We start from the raw sequence: 6,926 nt of genomic DNA, 5'->3' as shown, positions 1-6,926 counted from the left end.
GTATCGCTTACAAATGAGTGGACCCGCCCCCCCCCCCCCCCCTGATCGAAGGACGGAGTTTAATTCTCAACTGGAATGATCGAATGACGGTTAACACTGAAAGTCTGATTAAAATGTGGAAGCCACTCTATTAGGGATACAAACCATTCCTACTTTGCGAACAGTTCGGCTATATTGAACCGATACGCTCTCTATCTATGGAGCAATGTTTACAGTCAGCCAGTGACCCATCGCAAAGTAGCAGACCACTGATCTTGTGCTGAACATGGCTACATGTAGTAGACAATGGGGTCAACAGGCACTGGACATGAAAGTGTGTGTGTGTGTGTGTGCACACCACAAACAACCAGACGACGTCCATCTCTTCTTCACCCACTCCTGGCAGGCCAGGCGTCCCTCATCTACATTCCCCAAATTGTAGTGGGCCATCCCAGACGTGAAGAGGCAAGCCTGGGCCCACCTGGGCAGACCCCGGTGGATTCCACTCATTCCCACAGACCCTCGCTGAGACGAAGGAGGTGGAGGAGGAGGACTGGGGGCACACAGGGCCATTATAGGAATTTCTCTGCTGTCATTTCCCACCGTGATTAAGACAACTGCCTTTGAACACAATTCTCCTGAAAAACGTCAAGGTTATTTTTTTCTTTAAGAAACACTCAACATGAATGCCCCTTAGTACATACGCGTTTCAAGGTCTCATAAGCGGGGGGGGGGGGGGGGGGGGGGTGCAGAGCGTACCAGCCACCCACTCCCTCCTCTCACTCATATTGTGTTTGCTTGGTGCTGATGTTAGTAGAGAGAGAGAGAGTAGGGTGGGGGAGGGCAGGGCAGCGTAGGTCTATCGACACCACAGAGTCATTGTTTCTCAGCGACCCCATTCAGGGTCATTTAGCATGTGACACCTCGAGGGGCACAGCACATTACTAATGGCACAGAGGAGCAATAAACGTGCCCGCTCCCCTCCTCTGACGAGCTGGGATGGAGAGAAACAAGGATAAAAGACAGTGATAGAGGGAGGGGGGGCAAAGAGACAATGAGACGATGGACCGGTAATTAGCGTCATGAGAGGGAGAGAATGCAGTCAAGGGGGAGGAGGAGGGTGGAGAGGCAGAAGCTCCGTAACACCCATAGCCTCTCTCTCTCTTACCCACCTGGGGCTTGACCTACGCAGCTCTGTGTTTACTGTAAGTGAAAGACCAACCAGTAGCCTACGGCCACACCTTGCCTGGGCATTAACAGGAATGTGAGGGAGAGAGAGAGAACGATTGCGGGGGAAGGGGCCAGGTGGAGCCGACAGTTGGCCTGGCTGTGTGTGACAATAATTCTTAAAGGGGCACTTCAACAACAGCAGTTTGTTTTGCACATAATCTCATACATATCCCAAGGTTGAAGGCTCTAAACTGTTTTGCGCATTCATTTAGTTTGACAGTTATTGAGTTAATGAGTTAGAATATCTCCCTCCCGTGATGTCATCAGCAGAGGACACAGAGCCATTGTGTTGTGACCGTCCACATCATCTCATTGAGCTGTAATTAACACAACACAAGCATTCGATGACATCACGGGAGGAGATATAAATCAGCATTGTTTTTCAGTGAAGTGGCCCTTTAAGAGTGAGTCAAAGCCTTGTGAATGTGAATGACAAGGAGGCAATAACAGGTTTCAGGAATGTTCTCCTTCTCTTCCTCCCGTGTCTCACACACAAACACAGAGGAAAATGGACCCATTTCACATCTCACTAAGGCATATTCTTAAAATTCACATAGGCAGCCGTGACGGAAACAATAAACAAATATGCCACAGCAAAAAAAAATCCACATTTCCCCCCGATATACAAACCATACCCAATAAAACACACTTGAACAACATGGCACATTCTCAACACAATCCAAATATCACCAATATCAAAAAAGGGGGGGGGGGGGGGGAGTCAGAAAATAGATTTGGATTTTTCAATCAAGCTTTTAATGAAAAGATCATAAAATAACAGTTTATTTTTCCTCACTGCTGTACATTAAGACTGCAAGGTTGTGAGTGCTGAGGTCAGCTGTATTACACTTTTATGACACTTTGAGTTAGCGAGCCCCATCGCTGTGCGCGGTGACGGGCTCCGACCTGAATACGAGCTCTCTGAGGAGTGGAGAGAGAAGGAGCGCTCAGCCTGGGTGCTGCCACAAGCCAGTGAGGGGGTGGGGGGGGGGTCATCAGGGAACCACACCTGATAAGAGGGGTGGGTGAGTGGATGAGAACACGTGTTTTTGCACGTTCACATTTTGCAGCTTGAATGGAATGCAAGTGTGGCATATGTGTGTATACTGTGTGTGCATATGTTTTGAGCGTATGTGTGCGTGCACACAAGCAAAATGTATATCTGGGTGTGTAACGTATATGCCTTTGCATGTGAAGTGTTTGCAAAGGGGGAGGGCTTGTCGGCCCTCAATTATTCATAGTCAAGGACCCTACATGTCCATTCCAGGCCCTCAGAGCCCCTGGATCCTAATACATTATTGAGAGGGTGTTTGCCAAGAAAACAGACCAGGGAGAAGCTTGATACAACCACTTCATGGACAGCTTCTTTTAAACAACTTTTTCAAGTACTAGTTTAGCAGCTAATCATCGCCTTTCCGACAAAACACTGTGAGCGTGCTGCCGGGGCGACACCGCAAATTCAAAAGACAAAAAGAAGATTACTTAAGTAAAATATAGTTTCGAATACGCTGTGACAAACACTATTCCAAAAAAGTGATATTTTGGTTTATGACAGGACGGTAAAAAAAAACGAAAACAAAGAAGAAAAAAAGAAAACGCATAAATGCTGAGATGTAATGGCAAGTTAGCATATTGCTGTAAACACTGAACGTTTGAGGTAATTGTGTGTGTGTGTGTTTTTTTCTTCTTCTTCTCTTCACTGCTGTAAGTCGCTACTGCAAAACATCACTGGAGGTACAGTAAATACTGATGTGGAAGATGTAAAAATGCATCCGAGTGGAGGATACACTCACCTGCCCAGTTAACAGGGGTGACGACGGGGGTCTAAGACCCCCCCCCCCCCCCCCGAGTGGTGGGTGAGGTGTAACTAGCATATAAAGCAAGGGGGGGGGACAGTAAAGCCCAGACGGGGTTAAACAGCCCCCATGGCTGCACATGGCTGACGCGCCAGAGGCCATTTTAAAAACTAGCTTTGGTTTTAGTCTGCCGAGGTAAAGGAGGACGCATCTCCATGGTAACAGGACAGACCCAGCCCCTCTACTGTAGATGAAGCCTGTAGAATCTACAGTGTAGAGGATGGCAGAGCTTAAGAAAAGAAAAGAAAAAAAAGATGGCCATGGAAAGGTGTTAACGACGATAATACAGAGAGAAGAATGACGTGGAAACTTGTTTTGAGCTGAAGACAGCCTCTCAGTTTCCTGCTTTGTACTTTCTTTTTTTAAAGCTTTCGTAACACTGCATAATGATATGATATTTCAACAGCAACGGCAACGACGAGGTAAAGAGACAAGAGAGTGTAAACCGTCGGTTGTAATGAGAACCGATATGATGGCGCCCGGGGGGTCTTCCCAGAGGCTTTGAAAAACATACAAAGTGCACTTAGTAAAGCTATCTCAACCCACGTCTCGAAAAAACCCTCCACTCTGCAGAACCAACAGAGACACTAAAAAACAAACCAAAAAACAAACAAATAAAACGCGTACAACAGACCAGAAGTGGTGGCGAGTGGTTTTTTAAAAGACAGAAAATGTAACAATAGTCACAAAGACGCCGCTTATCATCAAAAGGAGAGAGGCGAGGTGTTGATTAATGTGAATGCTGTGGAATCTGCTTTTTTTTTTTTTTTTTTAAGAATGGCAGTGGCTTCTTGGCGTCACCCAGGTAGAGCATGTTTTGAGAAGATACAGTAGCCTAGATTGAGCACAAGCAGACCACAACGACCTGCCTGTGTCTACAAACACACATACACACACAAGGGGTCAAGTTCACCTCCCCTCGCGTGCAGTCAATCAGTGAGTACCCAAAACACATGGGCACAAAAACCCATAGTGAATCACATGAAATAAAAACCCTACAGACCGTCCGTTATAACTGAGAAAGATGATACTAAATGCCATAGACCATTTGTTTTATTTTTTTGTTTTCTTTTATCTCATCTCTGTGACATAAAAAATTAAATCAGTTCTCCCCCCTAAAAAGGTCAACTTCACAGATTGTGGTTAATGGCTATGTTTTTTGTGTCTCAGTTAATGGCTATGTTTTGTGTCTCATTTTTGATTCTCAGCTTGAAATCCTCAAAACAAAAACAAAAAATAAAAAGGGGTCCCGCCTCCACCTCAGTCTCACACACTGAGCGAATTCTTTACAGAGGTGAGGGCAGGACCGGAAATAAATACATTCATCACTGACAACAATAGACATTTGATAAAAAAAAAAAAAAAAGAACACTGTCAATAAGTGTTTGCACCAACTTTGTATGAGGCCGGGCCAGCCAGAGGTTTGTGCTGCTTTTACACACAGAATACAGGCAGCTAAGAAATCATCGATTCAAAACATTGTAAAAAGCAGGAAAAAAAATTATACAAGGACATTAACATTCACAGTTAAGACTATAGCAGATAATAAACCTGCTCACATGCAAAATAACCAATCAAAGCCACTATCTCCAGAAAGGTTTCAATAACTCAACCGTCAGCATCAGAGAGGTACCATGAAAGACTTCTTATATATAATTTTTTTTTTTTTTTAAATCACCTAAACCCTTCGAGCAACACCCGACTGCCTGCCCCCCCCCCTCCTTATTAAAAATACCCAAGCAGCAGAGATATTCCTAGAGTGCATTTTGGGTAAACAGGGAGACACACAAGTAACAGAGGCAAGGACACTGACTAACAATGCCTTTAGATTAATGTCAAGGACATATCGCCCACCCCCCACCGCTGCTGTCCCATCTGAAGACAGGCCAGAGGGCAGGGGGACAGGGGCGCAGGGTCACCCCAAAGCCAGCTGGCAGAGGAGGGGGCGCCCCTAAAACACCACACCCCTCCCCCTATTTGAATATGCAGCAGCTCGCCGCGTGGTTGACGCTACGCTTTTGTTTTGGCAGCAACCTCTGTGGAAAAGCATTTTTTTAAAACACACAAAATCATCTTCTCTGACTGGCCAAGCCCCATCTGAGGTCTGTAAAACTGTAAAACTTTATGTAAACAATGAGATAAATACATATGTATATTTTTTTAGAGCCACACACGGTTCCATAATCATTCAAATGTGCTTTGGTTTAAAAAATAGTTTGTGGATTTGGGTATGAGCTTTTTTTTTTTTTTTTTTTTTTTTTTCTCGTTCTTTGTACAACTTTGCGACTATTTCTGAACATACTGTGTTATTAACTAAAAAGTAGACTTTTGTTTCGAGCTGCCTCGCCTTTGTCAAGGCTCTTTGTGTTAGTTGAAAAAGTACCCCCTTTTTGTCTTTCATATGAAACTAGTGTTTTGCCTTTCCCATGATTAAAATACAGAGAAATTGATACAATACTATGTCTTACAAATGTAGCTGAGAGTCCTACATTCACTGATGCAGAACAATCCCTGAAGTTTTTGAGTAGTAGTAGTAGTAGTAGTAGTAGTAGTAATAGTAGTAGTATGGTCACAGTTTGGAGTTCGTAGTTTTCTTCTTTTTGCCGAAGCGTTCCGGCTGCAGCTGCAAAGTCCTTTGCAGAGATGGCTAGAGATCTTGTACAAAAACACCGTTTGCATGACAGACATTATGCTGTAATGCAGTAAGTGCCGACAAGTCCAGTAACGTCTGAAGGCAATGCATTGGGTGGACTCCCTCTTAAGCTAGCAGATCACAAGCAAAACATGGATGAGGCAATAAGATAGCATGTTTAAGGTGGGAGTGTGAAAAATCCATAAATGTACCATGCAATCACTAAGCAGTAACCGCTTCAGAGAGAGAGAGAGAAAGACAGCAAGACACCGACGTAACTAAGTAACAACTGTGGGTCCCAAGCGGCATGTACCTTGAAACGGTAGTGGTGCTTGTTTTGACTGTAGCTGCATCCCTAGAACAAACATTTCACAGACCATAACATGAGGACGAAGGAGGAATAAAAAAAAATAAAAAAAAAATAAAAAAGACAATTAAAACCAACGTAATAAGAGGAATGCCTATACCAAAAACTTGTACCGAAGGTTCATGCTCCATAGTGTAACGGTTAAAAAGAGGCTTGATGCACTGAACAACTTCACTGTACAATTTAACCCAAAGTCAAATAATTGGGCACGATCGCCTTCACCAGCGCTTGCTTGTGGGTTAGGTAAAGCTAAGAGGTCATACATTAAAATACTGAGATCATTCTATGGTATAAAGGAATACAATCAGTGAGATCAAAGCTACAGGATAATGATGAATTGTCCAGCTGTCCAGTGCATCTCTGCCTCTTCCTTCTTATACAAGTTTTCACAAGTCTGGCTCAAAAAACTAACAAGCAAACTTGAACTTCACATTAAAATTCTGATTATAATTCCTATCTTTTTTTTTTTCGTTTTTTTTTTTTTTTTTTTTTGGTCTGAACAGAACACATACAATGTCATCAAGTCCTGTTTTTAAGTCAGGGAATATAAAGTGATAAGAAGGACTCTGGATACAAACGAAAGAAATAAACATGCCCAGGGAACATGTTTTAAACTTTACCCTTTCTTTAGGTCGTAAAGTTTACATTAATACCAGCCCACCAATCAGCACAAGCTTTCCTTGCGAACCACACAAGATCTCTCCTCAGTCTCAAGAGTCATTGGTCAAGATTCCATCATAACAGTGGATTTCTTTGTCTGGACTTAGAATATAATTCATAATTTGTTTAGTTTTTTATACAGTAAAAGAAAAATCAAAAGTGAAATAATTTAGTAGGCTATATATCTTTAAGTACATCTTAA

Source organism: Notolepis coatsorum, assembly GCF_963971535.1.
Source record: "Notolepis coatsorum genome assembly, chromosome: 1".
Lineage (NCBI taxonomy): Eukaryota > Metazoa > Chordata > Actinopteri > Aulopiformes > Paralepididae > Notolepis > Notolepis coatsorum.
This window is presented reverse-complemented; position numbering follows the sequence as displayed.